Below are 18924 nucleotides of genomic sequence, written 5' to 3' on the forward strand. Positions count from 1 at the left end.
GAAGGAAGGAAGGGTGAGCCTTGCTGCCCCAAGAGAGTGTTCTTCAGTTTAATAAAGTCCTAATTTCAGACTTCATGTTCCTTCTGTGGAATCAAGTATATAATTCCTCCACATTAATATTTCTTAGCCCTGTAACAATACTGAAAATGTATATGCTATGACATAAACAACCACAAAATCAGGTCACAATAATGTGTTTTGAGATTATAACAATTTAAACTATAACAGATGCATTGCACAAAAGATTTCAGGAAAACACCACAAATACTAAAGGGTAAGTAGAGCAGAAGGATCATTACTTTTCTCTAGTTTCTAAAAACGGTGAGTTTAAATTACCTTTCTATTAAAACACTTTTAAGAAAACAATTTTTTAAAATAATGATCAAAAATGGGCCGGGCATGGTGGCTCACGCCTGTAATCCTAGCACTCTGGGAGGCCTAGGCGGGAGGATCACTTGAGCTCAGGAGTTCGAGAGCAGCCTGAGCAAGAGCAAGACCCTGTCTCTACTAAAAAAATAGAAAGAAATTATCTGGACAACTAAAAATATATAGAAAAAATTATCAGGGCATGGTGGCGCATGCCTGTAGTCCCAGCTACTTGGGAAGCTGAGGCAGGAAGATTGCTTGAGCCCAGGAGTTTGAGGTTGCTGTGAGCTAGGCTGACGCCATGACACTCTACTCAGGGCAACAGCGTGAGACTCTGTCTCAAAAAAAAAAAAAAAAAAAAGACCAAAAATAGTCTATTTTCCTCATTTAGAAAGCACCAGCCATCTACAGTGCCAAATGACAGAGTTGTCAGGAGGGTTGTTTTCTTTTTTCTTGAAATCCCCTTAGATATAAAAATAAGAGAAAGGCCCAAGGTATCTCTCTTTTTCTTTCTTTCTTTCCTTCTCTTGTTTTTTTTTTTTTTTTCAGAGACAGAATCTCCCTATGTTGCCCAGGCTGGTCTCAAACTCCTGGCCTCAAACTATCCCTTTTTTTTTTTTTTGGAGACAGAGTCTGGCTCTGTGTCGCCCTGGGCTAGAGTGTAGTGGTGTCAGTCTCGCTCACAGCAACCTTAAACTTCTGAACTCAAACGATCCTCCTGCCTCAGCCTCCCAAGTAGCTGGGACTACAGGCGTGCACCACGCCACCTGGCTAATTTTTCTATTTTTAGTAGAGATGGGGTCTCACTCTTGCTCAGGCTGGTCTCAAACTCCTGACCTCAAGTGATCCTCCTGCCTCACCCTCCCAGAGTGCTGGGATTACAGGCATGAGCCACTGTGACTGGACTTTTTTTTGTTTTTAAATTTTTTTTGTTACCCGGAGCCACATCCAAGAAGCCTTGAGCAAGTGGACTCCTCTTTAAATGCTATCACATTAAACATAGTATTCTGAAACCTGCATGTTCACTTAACAATATATTTTGACCATCTTTCAAAACTAGTGTGTAGCAAAATATACTCCATTCTTTGCATAGTATTTCACTGAATAGATACAACAGATCGAACCAGTCCTCCATTAATGGACACTTGGGTGGTTTCCAGGTTTTATGCTATTGCAAATTCTGCACCTGACATATATGAGGCCTGTCCATGACCACCTCTATATAGACATCTATACATTAGATACATTCCAAGAGTAGAATTGATAAATCAAAATGTATATACATTTTTAATTTTTATAGATGTGTACAAATTGCCACCCAAAATGGTTGAAAATGTGCCTATTTCCCTACACCTTAACCCACACTAAGTATTATCAAACTTTGACATTTTTGTCAATCTGACAGGTGAAACATGGCACCTCATGTTTGATTTTGAGCTAAAGGAAAATGAAAATACAACTTATCAAACTCTGTGGAATACAACATGATAGTGAAGGAGAATAATAAATTTGGGGGCCTGACAACACCTGACTTTAAGGTGTACTATAAAGCTATAGTCATTAAGGTAGTGTGGTTTTGGCAAAAGAATAGAAAGATAAATCAATGGAACAGAATAGAAAGCCCAGAAATAGACCCACACAAATAGAGTCAACTGATGTTTGACAAAAGAGCAAAGGCAATACAAAGAGGAAAAGATTGTCTTTTCAACAAATGATGCTGGAACAACTTGATATCCACATGCAAAAATATGAATGTAGATGCAGAACTTACACCCTTCACAAAAATTAACTCAAAATGGATCCCAGATCTAAATGTAAAATGAAAAACTCTAAAATTCCCAGAAAATACCATAGCAGAAAATCTAGGTGATGTTGGGTTTGCTGATGACTTTTTTTTTAAAAGACGGGGATCTCGTTATATTGCCAGGGCTGGCCTCCATCTCCTGGGCTCAAGTGATCCTCCTGCCTCAGCCTCCCAAGCAGCTGGGACTACAGGCTCACACCACCATGCTCTGCTTAGCAATGCCTTTTTGGAAACAACACCAAAGACATGATCCATGAAAGAAAAAAATCAGTAAGTTGGATTTAAAATTTATTAATAAAACTTTTGTTTTGCCAAAGAAATTGTCAAGAGAATAAAAAGGCAAGCCACAGATTTGGAGAAAATATTTCTTAAAGCACTGATAAAGGACTTCATTTTAACAGTACCCAGGATTTGTTTTAATCAGGTATGCTAAGACATGCAGACAGAGAAATGACTGTCGTAAAGGAAAAAGTTAATTCTAGGCACAGTTCACTGGAAACAGGCAGCCCACATGCCATGCAGGGCCCAAGAGGAAGCCCTGGGGCTGGCCAGGAGGGAAGGGAACACAAGTTTTCAGTGTGGTTTCTGTGGGAAAGAACGGGGGAGTCAGGGTAAGCAGGTTTAGGACTAGTTAGTTTGAATAATTTCAGTGGGTTCCAGCGTGTAGGGGCTGTCCCTAGTTGTCTGGTACCTGACCTTGGAGTGATTAGGGCAGGTGGATAGTGGCCCAGACTTAGCCCAATACAAGGAGGTGGTTGGGGGGTGGGCTCTGGACTGGTTGGTTTGCATAGGAAAGGCACTTTTGAAGGTGAGTTCTTTGCTGCCTCTAGGAATTCACTAACCCTGGGAGGGGCAGTCCCTCCAGGGTCTGGAATACCTCAAGATGTCAAAGCATCAGAATACAGAAAATAAAACATGGTTAAAACAGATTTATATCCAAAATATACAAAGACCTCTTAAAACTCAACAATAGGAAAATAAACACCCAACTAAAAAATGCAAAAACGATCTGAACAGACACTTCAAAGAAGATACACAGACGGCAAATGAGCACACGAGGAATGAGCACACGAGGAGATGCTCCATACCGTATGTCAGTAGGGAATCGCAAATTAAAACAACAGCGAGTTACCACTACGCGGCGATTACAGTGGCTAAAATCCAAAACACTGACAACACCAAACGCTAGTGAGGATATGAAGAAACAGGAGCTCCCATCCATCACTAGCAGGAACGCAAAGCTGCACAGCCACTTGGAGACAGCTTGGCATGTTTTCCCAAAGCTAAACATACTCCTACCATATGATCCAGGAATCGTACTGCTTGGTATTTACCCAAACGTACTGAAAACTCACGTCCACACAAAATCCTACACAAGAATGTTTACAGCAGCCTTATTCGTAATTGCCAAAAATTGGAAGCAACTAATGTCTTTTACCAGGTGAATGGATAAACAAGCTGTGGTACATCCATACAACAAAATATTATTTAGTGATAAGAAAAAACGAGCTATTAAGCTACAAAAAAACATGGAAGAAACTTAAATGCGTATTGATTAAGTGAAGAAGCCAATCTGAAAAGGCTACATTCTTTGTGATTCCAACTATGTGACGTTCTGGAAAAGGCAAAACTATAGAGACAGTAAACAGAATAATGGTTGCCAGGGCTTTTGGGGGGAGGAGGAGGGAGGCCAAGGGAAGAAGGGACGAATAGGTAGAGCACAGAGGATTTTTAGGGTGGTGGAGCTACTCTGTATGATACTATAGTTACACATACGTGACATTTTGCATTTGGCAAAACACATAGGATGTACAACATAAAACAGGAGCCCTGTTTTAAACCATAGACTTTAGTTAATAATAATTTATCAACATTGGAGCATCAATTGTAACAGATGTACCATACTAATGCAAGATGTTAAGGGAGAGAGAGGAGACACATGAGAATTTTCCATACTTTCTGCATGATTTTTTTCTGTAAACCTAAAACTGCCCTAAAAAATAAAGTTCATTAATAAAAATTATTAAAAAAGGGCATCTCTTATTTTATCTGTATTTCTTCAATTAAAAGTAAGTTTGAGGCTGGGGGCCATGGCTCATGCCTGTAACACCAGCACTTTGGGAGGCCAAGGCTTGAGGATAGCTTGAGAACAGGAGTTTGTAACCAGCCTGGGCAACACAACAAGACCCCATCTGTACAAAACAAAATTTTAAAAATTATCTGTGGGTGAGGGCACATGCCTGTAGTCCCAGCTATTTGGGAAGCTGAGGTGGGAGTATCACTTCAGCCCAAGAGTTCCAGGCTGCAGCAGTGAGCTATGATCGAGCCACAACACTCCAGCCTGGGTGACAGGAGACCTTGTCTCCAAGAAAAAAAAAGAAAAGAAAAAAAGAAAGTTAGTTTTGAGTATATCTTTCTTGTTTATTAGCTGTATTTAACTGTCTGTAAACTGCCTGCTTAATGTCTTTTATATTTATATAAACCATTTTATATAATGGTTTTCATATTTTCTTATTGATTTTTCAGAATTCTCTGTGTAATAAAGAATATCATTTATGTAGAAACTTAATTTTTTTCTTTTACATTATGTGATATAATTTTCTTTGTTGCTATTTTGCTCTACTAGAGTTTTAATTTTTTATTCATATTTATCAGACTTTGTTTATACCGTTTCAGTTTTGCGTCTTACTTATCCTCGTCTAAGCTTTTTTGTTTTAATAAATCACCTGTGTTTTTTCCTAGTACTTAAAAAAAAAGTTTATAACACTGAACCATCTGGATTTTTTTCCCAGATGGATAGCCAGCCACTTGTCCCAATACTATTTCTTCAATAATTCATCATTAAACCACTGGTTTGAAATGCTATCTATATCATAATTAAGTTCCCTTATATATCTGGACCTATTTCTTGGGTGTGTTCTGTTCCACTGAACTTCTCTTACCTCTTTCAGCATCAGAACCAAACTAGCCAAAGCAACATAGATTTATAAGTGAGTTATCCATTTACTAGGATATTCTTTCCTAGTTTTTCATTTCCCTCAAAAAACTTCCTGGATATTCTCCCTTTGTTTGTTTTTTTCAGGTGAAATTTAAATTCATTTTCACAACTACAAATTGAATGTCCCCCGAGCAAACTGGAGCCTGGGGTGTCACTGGGGAACCACGCCCACTTGAGGACCGGAGGCCAAGCGTGGCCCTGGCGAAGGCCAGAGCCTCCCAGGGGAGCCTTCGAGGTGGCCAGGGCAGAGAGAGGGGCCCAGTGCCAGGAAGAGGATCCCTGGACCTCACAGACAGGGTTGGAGAGGAGGAGTGGCTGCCAAGAGCCCTGCTGGGGGCAGATCAAAGGTAAGCCAGGGGCAACTCCTCTTCACAAACAAGACAACACAAACAAGAGGAGAGCCAGGCTGTGGTAGCATCACCATGGGCCACCGGAAGGCCTGGGCAGGCCCTGTACCCAGTCTTGGCTGGATGCACATCTCTGCACTTTGGTTTCTTCTTCTGCAAGGACAATAATACCACACCCCCAGCCCTCCTCAGACATGCACAGGCTGTGGGGAGAGCTCAGGGGGTAACTGTCACAAAGGCTCAGCCTGGTGCCAGGACCCTGGGAGCACCAGGAGGGGATGCTGCCCGCTCTTCACACTCATACCCAGGCCTGCAGAAATGTAGATGTCACTCACATGTCCCCTCAGCTGGAGCCTTGTGGCCTCTGCTCTTTAAACAGCCCATCCAGAACTTGGCAGCATTCCCTGGTGAGTTAGTTTCCTCAATCTTCTAGAATGGCCTCACTGGGGGAACCCAGGGCCCAGGACGCTGTCTGTGCAGGACTCCGGACTGTCTTGGGGGCAGACGAGAGAGGCGAGGGGGGAGTTGCAAAGGATCTGGATACACTGACTTTTTGGAACTCTGAACACCGGAAAGCAGATGCTCCATTCTGTCCCTCATGACGTGGGAGGCTAACACCCAGGAAAGTCAGGATGAACCTCCTGGGACCAGCTGGAATATTCCACAGCCACAGCTACCGTCCCTGGCAAGATGGTGCACCCGGAGGCTACAAGAGCCAGGGCTCCTAGGGAGATCCTGAAGACCGTAGTCTGGCCTAGGGCCTTTTAGATCCTGAAGTTGGTGACAATCTAAGTGGAGTCAGGCAGAAGTGACAAAGTGTGTCAGGGAGGCAGTCAGCTACTACCCTGCCACTGGCCAGGCGGAGGCCACAGCCCTCGCCATCCCTGGGCCTGGTGAACCTCTGCCTCAGGGAAGGGTGGGGCAGTGGTGGCTGGACATCACCCTGGCACTGGCCACCAGGCAGAGGCTCTCTACTGGCCTGGATTTGGAGGGTGACCAACACTCGAGGAAAATCTTCCCCCTTAGTATTTCTCAGTCAAGCTCTCTTCAGCCCAGCTTGGGGGAGGGCAGGGACTTGCTTCTGATCCCGGCGCTGGCGCCTGGCAGAAAGCCGGGCAGGCCTAGACCACGATGGCAGGGTCCTCCGGGGTCTGGGGGGCTCTCAGCTTCGGGTCCCCGTCCCTGTCCCTGCTCCAGCGTGTGCACACCCCCCACACACACACTCGCCCTGTCCCTCGCCCCTCCTCTCAGACCTCGGGCTTCCCAGCATGTCCCGGGAGGAAGTGGGAGAGCCACTGCTCGGCCTTCCATTTCCGCCTCAGCAACATCTCCCCCGCCAAGCCTCAGGCCCCTTTTCCGATGCCGCCCTCTGCTTTCCAGGACCCCGGGAGGGGCTTGGTGCGGGTGGCTGTGCTGCCGGGGCGCCCCCTCCCGCTGACCCGGGGGCTGTACTGGGGGTGCGGGAGCGCGGGCTGCGGGGACCGGGACCCCGCTCCGGGCGGGCAGGGCGGCGGGGCGGGCCGGCCCGGGAGGCCGCGAGGGGGCGCCCTGCACCACCCTTTGCCTTCGCGGCGCCCTGGGAGCTGGAACCTCCGAGAAGGATCGGGGGTTGCAATGAAACGGAGAGGCCCAGGGGCCGGGGATGGGTGCGGACAGAAGGGGGGCAGGAAGGGGGCGCCGAAGGGGACAGGAACGTGGAGAGCAAGAGCAAGCACATGTCGAGAGACACGTCCAGAGGGAACGCGGGAAGGGACACACGGGCAGACGCCTGTGGCCGGGGCAGCCTGCTCGGGGCTTCTTGGCGGCCTCGCCGTCCGCCGCCTCCTGCTCCTCCCAACGGGCCCGTGGAGGGGGGTCCGGCCGGCAGCCACCCTGGCGTCAGCCGCTGGCACCGCCGCTGCTCGGCCCGCGGCTCCAGGCAACCCAGGACGCCACGGGGGCCGCGCTGGCCGGTGCGGGCGCCTTGGACCCGACGCGCGCCCCCGCAGGCCCAGGCGCGCCCCCGCAGGCTCTGCTCCCTGGGGGCCTCGTGCTGGGAACGTGACTCAGCGCCTTCGCCACCCGGGGTTGGGACTGCAGCGGGGTTTGCAGCGGGGACTGGAGCTAGGACGGCTCAGGCCTTCCTCTGCCACATGTGCCCGTCTCCAGCCAGGGTCTGGGCAGGTTCATTCATTTGTTCGTGAACTCAGCAGACAGGCAGGCCGCAGAGAGAGGGAGGCCTCCAGACCCCTCCTGCTGGTTACGGCAGGTTAAGAAGAGAGTCTTGGAGACATTTGGGAATTTGGGGTGCACTACAGGCCACAGGAGGGACAAACGACTGTGGGCCCAGGTTGGGAGGAAACAGCCACAGCCATGTGGGCACATCAGGAAGGCCTTTGGAGGTACAGGCGGGTTGACAGGACGGTGAAGGATGGGAAGAAGGACCAGCCTTAAGGAGACCTGGGATGTAGTGAAGGGGACAAGGATGTCCTGAGAGGAGAGCTGAGTTTGGCAGGAGTGAAGGGAGGGCGGCCTTGGGAATCAGACATCAGCTAAGGTGGAAATGTATTTGGTGAGGAGCCTCAAGGGGTGGGCCGTGGGGCAGGGATTGCCTGGGGGACGCAAGTGAGGAGACCAATGCAGTGGCATGGGCAGGAACTAGAAAAGACTTGGGCTACTGGCTTGGAGTGGGGGACACAGAGAAGTCCTGCCTGGGCCGAGGGCCAAGTTTCCACCTGCGCCCATGCTTGAGGACTGATGGATCCTACCACTGCCATGGGAAACCAGGAGGCCTCATTCCCGGATTTTATAGCTGCCCTGAGGCAGGGGAATGACTGAGTTGACCCTGGAGGGAGTCCCAGTGCACTTCTGGGACCCACTTGCCCTTGATCTGTGTGTTTGTGTGTCCTCCACACCACAGAAGGGCCCCCTGTCTGCCTGAGATTTGTTGAATGAATTAATGAGCAGAGAACAGCCAGAGACAGGTGTAGGCAGTTCTCTGCACACACCACCTGGCAGGACAGGATGTCACACACAATTAGATCTTCAATAGGGACTTTTTACTAAGTCTGGGGCAGGGGGCGGGGCTGGCCTGGGAGGTGAGGCCTGGGGTCCCTGAGGGCAGGCGGGACAGGCCTGGACTGCCTTGCTTCTGGTCCCCCACTGTTTGCCCAGCTGAAAACTCTGGCTTTTGGATCTAGCTCTGCTGATAAGTCACTATGAGAAGTGGGGTGTGTCCTGCCACCTCCCATCCATTCTGCCACGCTCTGTTGAGCACAAACTGTGTCATACCTGACTCCCAGCAGGTGCCACAGAGACCTGGCACTGCCTCTGCCCTCCTGGAGCTCCTCATCCAACAGGAGGCACACGCTGCTGACGTGGTGCGTGGAGAGTGGCAGACGTCCAGATGGGTCCCTCAGCCAGCAGCACCCAGGAGAAGCCAGCCTTATCTGTAGGTGACACCAGAAGTCTCCTAAGGCCTCCTGCGGACTAAAGGTCCTTACTTGTATGTCTGAGGACTGCTCTGGCTGCTCCTGCCTCCTACAAACAGGGCAAGCAGACCAGCCTGGCTCCCCACCCCCACCCCTCCAGGAATCTGGGCCTGCAGCTCCCCAAGATCAGACTTGGAGCCTGGGGTCTGCCAGAGGTCCAGACAGCTGATGCAGTGGCCTCCTGGAGCTCAGGGCCCAGCCCAAGACCTCCCCCAACAAACCTGAACTCCAGACAGCAGCCGGGAGCCCCGAGGTGGGCAGTCTGTGCTGGCAGCAGGGGAAGAGCAGGGCACTGGGCAGGCGGAGGACAGAGCCCCCAAGATTTGTCCCTGACTTTGAGTCATTCAACATACTTCTGGGGTGAAGCAGGGGGAGGGATCGTGATGAAGATCATCCCCCAAACTGAGTTCTAGAACCACCAGATAGAAGGGCTAAGGGTTGGCAGTGCCCCATGGGAAGTGGGCTTTCTGGAACTCTGGCCAGCTAGAGGCAGAAGGAGCATTCAGGGACACAACACTGGGCCCTGACTCCGCTCCAGCTGGCCCCACCCTGCTGTGAGGGATGTGGCATTCCAGGCTGACGGTTCAGGTACCAGCCCCCAATGTGTGTAACCAACTGCCTCCTCAAAGAGAATGTGGACAAGGTTGGCAAGAGTTCTGCTGGGATAGGGGTACCGGGAGGACCCTCCCTTTGTGCACACCTGAGTGTTCAGACCTGGGCTTGGATGACATGCTGACATGTAACCCATGGGGAGAAGCCAAGAGCACACAGGAAGGGGACTGACTGAGCTCACTCAGCCATTGTACAGTCAGAAAGTACCATGCGACTGCTGTCCCAGCCCCTGCTGGGCACAGGAGCCCCGGGTGTGAACAGGAGCTCTGCTGGCCAGGCCCTTAGGGCTCCCAGGCAGGCGGGGCAACAACATGCCATGTGTTCAGGATGCTGTGTCAGCACAGAGCCCACACCTAACCCAGGTGGAGGGGCCAGGGTTGGGGACTCAGATCATGTGACCCTGGAACTAAGTCCTGAAGGGAGTTACCCAGGTGCAGGGGAGAGTTGGAAGGAGGTTGTTAAGGGCAGAGGGCAGGGTTAAGGGCAGGAAGAGTGCAAACAGTGATTGTGGGTAATACATTAGTGTGACTGGTCACAGAGGGCAGGGGCAGGTGGGAAGATGAGTGGTCAGCAGGAGCCAGAGCTTGATCGTGCTTAGGGGGCCTGAAATCGCCCTGGAGACAGGGAAGTCATTGCCGTGTTCTCAGCAGAGGAGTGCCATGGCCAGAAGTATACTTGAGGAGTCACACTGGCCCTTACCCTCCCCAGTACTGAGTGCCTCGCAGCTGCAGACAAGCCAGCCCAGTTCCCACCTCCATGCCTTTGTCCACGTCCCTTCTCCTGCCTGTAGCTCCTTTCCTGTCTGCACCCCTGCCTCCCCTTTTAAGAATCAAATCAGGGCCAGACACAGTGGCTCATACCTGTAATCTCAGCACTTTGGGAGGCTTAGGCGGGAGGATGGCTTGAGGCCAGGAGTTCAAGACCAGCCTGGGCAACATAGTGAGGCCCTGTCTCTATAAAAATAAAAATAAAAAAATTAGCCAGGTGTGGTGACACATGCCTGTGGTCACAGCTACTTGGGAGGCTGATGCAGGAGGATCACTTGAGCCCAGGAGTTTGAGGGTGCAGTGAGCTCTGATCATGTCTACTACACTCCAGCCTGGGCAACAGAGGGAGACCCTGTCTCTTAAAAAATAAAAAAAATCAACTCTGGGTAGTCCAGTTGAACATGGCAGATGGACCACACACGTTTGTGCCTTCACTTCCCAAACCCCATCAGAATGAAAAGTGATTTAAAAAAAACAAAAGCTATACTACAAAAAGCCTTGTACAAGAATGTTCATAGCAGCTTTATTCGCAATAGCTCAAAACTGGAACCGACCCAGATATCCATCAAGAGGAGGCTGGACAAGCAAACTGCTACTGTCAGCTGCGGAAACACTACTCAGCCACGAAGAGGGGCAAGCTACCGGCGTGTGCAACAACGTGGTTAAATTCCAAAAATCACATGCCAAGTGAAAGAAGCTAAACACATGGTGCAAACTGTATGATGCCGTTCATATGGAATTCTATTACAGAACAGGCAAAACCGTCCTATGGCAGCAGCAATCAAATCAGTGGTTACTCAGGGATGGGGTGGTGGAAGGGAGCTCTGTGTCTTGGTATGTACTTGCCAAAACTGATTGAAAAGTACTCTTAAGATCAGAGCATTTAATTACACGTGAGTTTTACCTCAATAAGAAAAATTATATAAATCCACAAGAAAAAAAAAAACCAGAAGAGAAGAGGAGGTAACAGCTGATGAGAGGTTTCGACAAATCTCGGCTAAGAACACGCGGGGAAGACAGTGAGAAGCAGCATCTCAGAACTGCGGCCACGGCCGGCAGGAGAAGAGACCAACAGGAAGTCGACTGTTTTTTCCTCCAGATTCTGCAAAAGGTCGGAACTCAGAGCTGAAATTTGTAAACTGAGCAGATCTCTAGACTCCCACCTTCCCACTCCCTGCACAGCAAGACGCTCCCCCTCCCACAATCCCGGCCCCACCAAAATTGGAGGCTTATTCTCTGGAGCAACGGAACCAGGCTCTGGACCAAGGGACACCAGGCACTTTTGGGTAGAAGTAATCAGACATTAGTCTGAAAACAAGGATATTAAGTGAAAAAAGTCTGCATCCTGAAAAACAAGACTCTAGACCAATTCCCTAGCCCTGCAACCATTATGCCAGGCTTGAACCCTCCAGGAATAGACTAGAAGATTTTTCTCTGAACTAGGAAAATGGCCTCAGGGGAAAGGTCTACTGGTACTGACCATTAGGGCCTCTAAGAAAAAGGACAGGTTGTCCTACAATGAAGTCCAATAGTTGATCAACTGCTCCTGTTTGCTGAACTTGCAAGCAGATTTCCTTTTGTTTGTTTATTTATTTTTGAGACAGCGTCTTGCTCTGCCACCCAGGCTGGAGTACAGTAGCACAATCATAGCTCACGGTAACCTCCAACTCCTCGGCTCCAGTGATTCTCCTGCCTCAGCCTCCTGAGTAGCTGGGACTACAGGTGTGAGCCACCACAGCCAGCTCATTTTTTAATTTTTTGTAGAGACTTACTACGTTGCCCAGGCTGGTGTCAAACTCCTGGGCTCAGGCGATCTTCCTGCCTTAGCCTCCCAGAGTGCTGGGATTGCAGGCGTGAGCCACTGCACCCTGCCGGTGCTTCAGTTTTAAATATGGATTTACAGCCAGGTTGACTAGACATTTGAGGAAAGTCTTCAATCTGAAAGTGAGAGACCCAAAACAAATAGAAAAAAAGAGCCTGTAGGAAAAGGACACAATGTAGGAATCAGAAGAAAACTTAAAACACAGTATCTTCGGGAGGATAAAAAGACATGGCACCCATGAAACAAGAACAGGATATTACAGAAGAGGGAAAAAATCAGAACACTAAAAGATCTCTTGGAAATTAAAATAGAGTAGCTAAAATACAAATTCCAGTAGCAGGGTTAGAAGATAAAGCAGAGGTAATTTCCCAGAAAGCAAAACAAAAGGATAAAGTGATAGAAAACAGGAGAAAAAAAGACAATACACAGGCTTAACATTTGAAAATAGCGGTCTCAGAGAAAACAAAGGGAAAGAAATTATTAAAGAAACCATTTAAGACATTTTCTCAGATTAAAAGGTCCCACTGAAAGCCCATCACAGTGAGCAAAAAAAGGTCCACACTGAGGGGCATCGCTATGGACTTTCAGCATATCAAGGATAAAGCAAAGACCCTAAACTCATCCAAAAAGGGGAAAACAAATCAAATGCAAAGGGTTAAGATTCAGAAACTTCAGGGCAGCAGCACTGAATACTAGACAACAGTGCCGTCAAGTTTTTGAGGGAAATTCCAACCTGTGATTTTATAACCAGCCCAACTAGCAATCCAATGTGAGAGTTTGCAGTAGACATGCTTAGACATTCAAGATGTCAAAAAGTGCACTTCCTGTGCACTATTTCCAGAAGTTGCTATGAATAAAGCTTGCAACAGAAAGAAAGAGGTGAAATCTAGGAAACAGGGAGTCCAGTGTAGGATAGAGGCAAGGAGAAGTCCCAGGATAAACCTGATTGTAGCTGGCCCAACCTGAGTGGGAAGACAGATCCCGGGAGGGAGGCTTATAGAATAAACGCAAAACTGAGATTGTCTGTTGCACTTGGAATTTAACATTGATAGTAATACTTACATGCTTAAATGTGTGTAAAATATCTCCGGAAGAGCACGTGAGAAACTAACTAGTAACAGTGGTTGTCTCAGAGGAGGGGAGCTGGGTGGCTGGAGCCAGGATAGAGCAGGGACACTTGCTTTTCACTTTTCACTGAAGTCCCTTTGTACCTTTCTCAATTTTGTTACATGTGTATTTATGGATTATTGGAGAAGGCATTAATAGAAAAGAGAATAATATTGATAAGAATGTGTAAGACTTTTTGGAACATTTGGGAAGAACTAGTTGTAAGAACATAGAAAACTAAAAAAATGAAAAGAAACGAGGCAGTTATGAACTCCTGCTTCCTACATGAAGGGACACGTCAGAGCACCCTGCTTGGTTCAACAGTGACAATATGCACCACGTTGTGACGATCTTGTGATCTCTGGCTATTTAACCAAAAATCTAACCGAATAGGAGGCTGGAAGACGGAAGCGAGCTGTATCCTCACCTTCTACGGCAGGAAGTCAATGGATAAAGACCAGAGCAATTGCAGACTCAGCGCTGGGGGATTATCTGAACAGCCGAGAGAACTGAGAGTGGTTGTGGTTACTTCTGGGGAAAGGCAAGCAGCATTTTTTTGTTTGTTTTTAACATATTAAGGCTTTTTAAGATTAATATTTTGAACATATGTGGTGACTCACACCTGTAATCCTAGCACTTTGGGAGGCTAGGCAGGAGGATTGCTTGAGGCCAGGAGTTCGAGACTAATCTGGGCAACATAGTGAGACCATGTCTCTACAAAAAAATTAAAAAAAAAGATTGATATTTAATTCAAATATGAGTACAATTATGACTTTTAAAATTTCATTTAAGAAGAAAGAAGAAGGGCCATTGGCTATTAGGTGGAGAACACACCGAGACCGCAGAGAGGGGTTTGCTCCTCTGCAAACTGAGGGTATCTGGCACTCTCGGATCTGCACCATATGGAAACTGGTGTCCCAGCAGCTCATCCTCCTCCTCCTTTCCCACTGTCCACCCACCACACCCCCACCCTCCCCTACCCCCCTACCCTACCCCATACCCGGTTTTCTCCCAAACTCTTCCTTCAGATAACAGCTCCCTGGGCTGGGGCGTGGAGCAGCCTTGAGCTCAAGTGTTGGGTGGGGGACCGGGGTGGGGAGCGTCCCCTTCATGACCCACCTCTGCCTGGGCCAGGTGGGCAGAGTCTCGTTGATTCTCCTCTCTTGCTTGGATTCCTTCTGGGGTGAGACACTCCCAATCTCCCACTCCCTCCAGTGAAGCCCACACGTGGGTGGGGAGTGTGGGTGGGGTGCGAGTCCTGGCCCTCTTTGGGGTCCACCTGCCCATGCCTCCTGTACCCCAGTCCCTGCCCTACCCCTCCTGGCCTGGTGGGACAACACTGGCTCCCAGCCCAGCCATCCAGTCAGTCTCCGACCAGGGCAGGGTTAATCTTTAGCCAAATACCCTGCACTGGGGCTCTCGGGCTCCTCCCGGGTCTCCCACCCTCAGGACCCTGGGCCAGTGGCCTGGGCAGCCGAGTGGGCCTGGGCAGGCTCGAGGGGTGTCCGGCTTGGTGGCCCTGGGGCCCAGTGTGGTGGGGCCAGGAGAAGACAGCTGTGCTGGGCACAGCTCTGTCCTGGTGACCTGTGGCTGGGGTGCAAACAGGCAGAAGGCCCGTTGCCAACCCTGTGGGTTGGGGGATAATAAAAGAGGTGGGGGGGCCTTGAATGCCGGTCTGTCCTCACCAGCCCTCCTCTCGGCCCTCTAGCTCCTCACTCCCAGGACTGGCAGTGACCTCTCCAGGGGAATTGGGGATGGGGGAGCCGGTGAGAGTGAAGAAGGCCTCTCTCCACCATCTCCAGTTCCTCTCTCCCTCCCTCCCCCACCCTGCAGCAGCCTCATGGCACTCAAGGCCCCACTGCCTCTCCCACAGGGCAAGCACCAGAGGCATCAAAATCCGCAGACGGGCCTGTCACTTGTTTCCAGAACAGGGCAGCATTCGGCTTTCCTCAAAGTTCTCCGGGGGCCTGGAAGGCCCTCCCCAAACCTCTGCATGTCCTCAGGTCAAACCACTGCCCCTGGGGGCTCCAGGACTATCCCCTGGGTGTTGACTATCTGGAGTTTTCTGCCCAGGCTGCTTTGCTGCTTTTCTACCTTTTATTGATCTGCCAGTACATTCATTCATTCATTCGTCCATCATTCATTCCAGAAATGCTTAACAAGCTGGGCACTGCGTTTGGTGCTTCAAATGTAGGAGTGGGCAGGACAGACAGGTTATGAGGAAGGGCCTGGGTCCCAAATCATACCTTCCCCCTTCGCCCCTGCCCAACTCCTGGCAAAGTCCACTTTAAGGCCGGTGAGGAAACTCTGATGCTGGGTGGGGATGGGGACAGGGCTTGGTGCCCACAGTTAGGCAGCCTGGGGCAGGGGGGCCCCTGACAGCCTGTGTGGCTGGATGGGGGAGGGACTGGGAGGGCAGGGCAGCCTCCAGCCTCCGCTTAATTCCCTGGGCAAACAGCAGGCTGGGAGGGCTCCCAATCCAGGCTGGGCTTCTGCTTCAAAGGGCCCTGGGGGGCGTGGGCGGGGCGGCCGAGAGCGGGTGTGCACTGGCACGTCCTTGTCCTCTCTAGTTCCTGGAACTTTGCTTTCCTGGGAGCTGGGAGCTGCTTCCGTCTAGAGGGAAAGAGGGCTTGGGGCTCAGACCCCAGCCGCCCATCCTGCCCTCACCCCAGGGGCCAGTTCCCGATGCCACTGGGAGGCCGGAGGGGCCAGCAGGGGGGCCTTCAGCTCTGCTGTCCCTGTCAGTTAATGTGCCCCCACCTCTCCTTGCCCGGCCAGCTCAGGCTGGTTGGCTTCTGGGGGACAGTGTCCTTCCAGTTGGCCCCTGCCAGCGTCTGACGCATGCCGGGAAAGTTCAGGCCTGAGCACGCCCGGTGGCTCTGACCTGTCTCACCTGGGAGCCGCAGAGCGGGTGCCTACATGTGCCCTGGGGGAAGGCAACCCCCACCCCCACCCGGGCTCTGGACGCCTCCTCACCTGCCCATCCGCTAACACCACTAACACCGGTCAGCTGGTCAGCGTGGCCCCAGCGTGGGTGGCCTCACAAAGCCCCCTCCCCTGCCCCAGGTGCCTCCCCTCCCTTGTCACCTGTGTTTTCCTTCTCATCAAACAGGAATGTGTCAGCAGGAGCCCGGGCTGCTCGCCCTATTGTTAACAGGGCAGGCTCTTCGGCCCCTCCCCACACCCCTACTCCGGACAGGCCCGGGCCTGCCCCGGGGCCAGCCCACTGCCCCCTGCCGGGAGTCCACAGTACACCTGGTACCTTTGGGCCTCAGCCCCGGGGGAACTGCACTTGACTCCCGAGTCCCTGCCTTCCCACCCTCCCGCTGCCCCTCTTCCTGTGCGAGTCCAGTCCAGCTGTGTGGGCTGGAGAGCGACTCAGCAGGGGGCCTGGCAAGTCTGCCCCAGCAGAGCATAAGTGGGGGCTTGAGGGGATCCCTGGGGACCTTCCAGACCTGAGCGTCACTGGGCCCCAGGTGGCCTGTCCATGGAACAGGATGTGCTCTGTGCTGGGAGGGGGAGTCCCCCAAGGTCTGAGCTCCTGGTCTTCCTCCCACTGGCGGGGCCCCCTCCCCACCCTCCCTTGCATTCCTAGCTGGGGGATCCGTGGGGGCAGAGGAATGGGGAAAAGGAGGAAGTTAGGGGACAGAAGGGTGGCTCCTTGCTTTGGGTAGTGTCTTCCTCCAACACCTGAGCATGAAGTGGCTCCGGGCTGGTCACCTCAAAAGTGGGCTTTGCAACTTAGAATTAAAGGAGATGAGGAACCTGCCCAGAGAACTAGAGTCATGGGCCACAAGCTCAAAAGAGATGGAACAGCGAATGTACCATGTGTTCCTGCGGGAGGATGGGGCGCAGAGCTGCACCACTGGGGCCATCTGCAAAATCTGAGTGGGGTCTGTGGATTAGGTGGGATTAACAGGCCAATGTTAATTTTAATGATTGTACTGGCATTTAGAAGTGTCCTTGTTTTCAGGAAATACACACTAAAGTATTAGTGTAACAGAGCATAGGAGCATTGGGTTGGCAACTTATTGTCACGTGGCACAAAACATATTTTGGTTGAGATTACACTTAGTCTATAAATAAATAAGAGGTAAATTAACACCTTTTTAAAAAAGGCCACCCTGCTGGGGGGCAGGCTCTAAGGCTCCCACATTCCCCACTCCCTAGCGATGCCTGCTGAAAGGGTGTGCAAAGCCTCCTCCAGGGCCCCTCAGTTTTCGAAGCACATTGGAAGCACTGGGGACCTTTAAACATGCTGACGCCTGGGCCCTGCCCCGGAGGTTCTGGTCTAATTGGTTCAGGTGCGGCCCTGGCTTCAGGATTTTCAGGAGCTCCAAGGAGCTCCTGTTGACTGGGTGACTGTCACTGCAGCCATAGGCAAACCTCACTCTACTTTTTGGGCCTCGTGCTCTGCCAGTGGGCGATTCTGCCTGCCCCTGACCCCTGACACTGCCCCTCTTCCCCCACCAGCACCGGCCTGGGGCAGAAGGTGTCACACTCCACATGTCAATCCAGGGTGTTCCCACCACAGGCCAAGCTGGGGGCTGATCCTGAAGGCCAGTGGGGGAGGCTGGAGCCCACCTCGTTCCCCCAACCCTGGGGTCCACGGAGAGGAGGGGTGGGGGTGGGGAGAGAGAGGGAGGAGTTGCCTGGTGGGTGAAGTGGAGGCTGGGCAGCCCCCTCAGCCTGCATTGTGAAGGGGGTGGGCTCAGTAAGGCCTGCAGTGTGTGCCCTTCTGGAATATTTGGAATAATTAGCAACTGAAAGCAGCAAGTTAGCAGGGGAATGCCAGGTTGGCTTAGAGCCAACCTTGAGGACAAAGAAAGGGGCATTGGGAGAAAGGGGTCCATGGAGGCAGGGCAGGATTGCTGGGGACAGTGCCCATTTGTGCCCGTGTGTGTGCGCGTGCACGGGTGTGCACGTGCATGTGTGCACGGAAGCTGCTGGGGGTGCTGTGCACCAGTGTGGGTGTGTGGGTGGCAGGGGCTGGGTGGGGACGTGGATCCCAGGCAAAGCGAGGGTGAGGGGATTGAAAGGTGCTGGCTGTCACCCAGACATATTTCCTGTGCCTCAATTTCCCCACCAGGACTCTGGTAGTCTGGCCAGTGTGAGTGGGGGTGACTCTGAGCACTCCACGCCCGCTTCCCTGGTGGCCTTCCTCCTCCCCAAGCCTGCACTGGCTGAATACACACCAGAGTGGGACACGGGGGCCCTGGGGCTGGGGCCCTCTGACCTCATACCCAGTCCCTCCAGGAGAGGACGGAGGGAGGGAGGTGCTAGACACAGGCCCGGGTGGGGATGAGGGACTACAGACTTGGGCAGGCGAGCCTGGGCAGGTCCTCGTGGTAGGGGAGCCTTTGTGAGTCCCTGCGCTGGAGCAGGGGCCAGGGGCCCACCCTTCCCTTTGGCTCCTGCTCCCGGGGGCCATGGGCGCAGGTCTCCCCATTGGGCAGATGGGGGCGCTGGGGCTCAGGCTGCGGTCTTCTGAGGGCTGCTGAGGGCGTGGGGAGTTCATCAGGGTCTCTCTGACATCCCCCAGTGTCCCCATCGTCTTCTCAGCCATTCCTCGGCCCTCCCAACAGTGGCTGGGCCCTCACCTGTTCCCAAAGAAAGTTTTGAGCAGGTCCA

This window comes from Lemur catta, chromosome 15 (genome assembly GCF_020740605.2).
Source record: "Lemur catta isolate mLemCat1 chromosome 15, mLemCat1.pri, whole genome shotgun sequence".
Lineage (NCBI taxonomy): Eukaryota > Metazoa > Chordata > Mammalia > Primates > Lemuridae > Lemur > Lemur catta.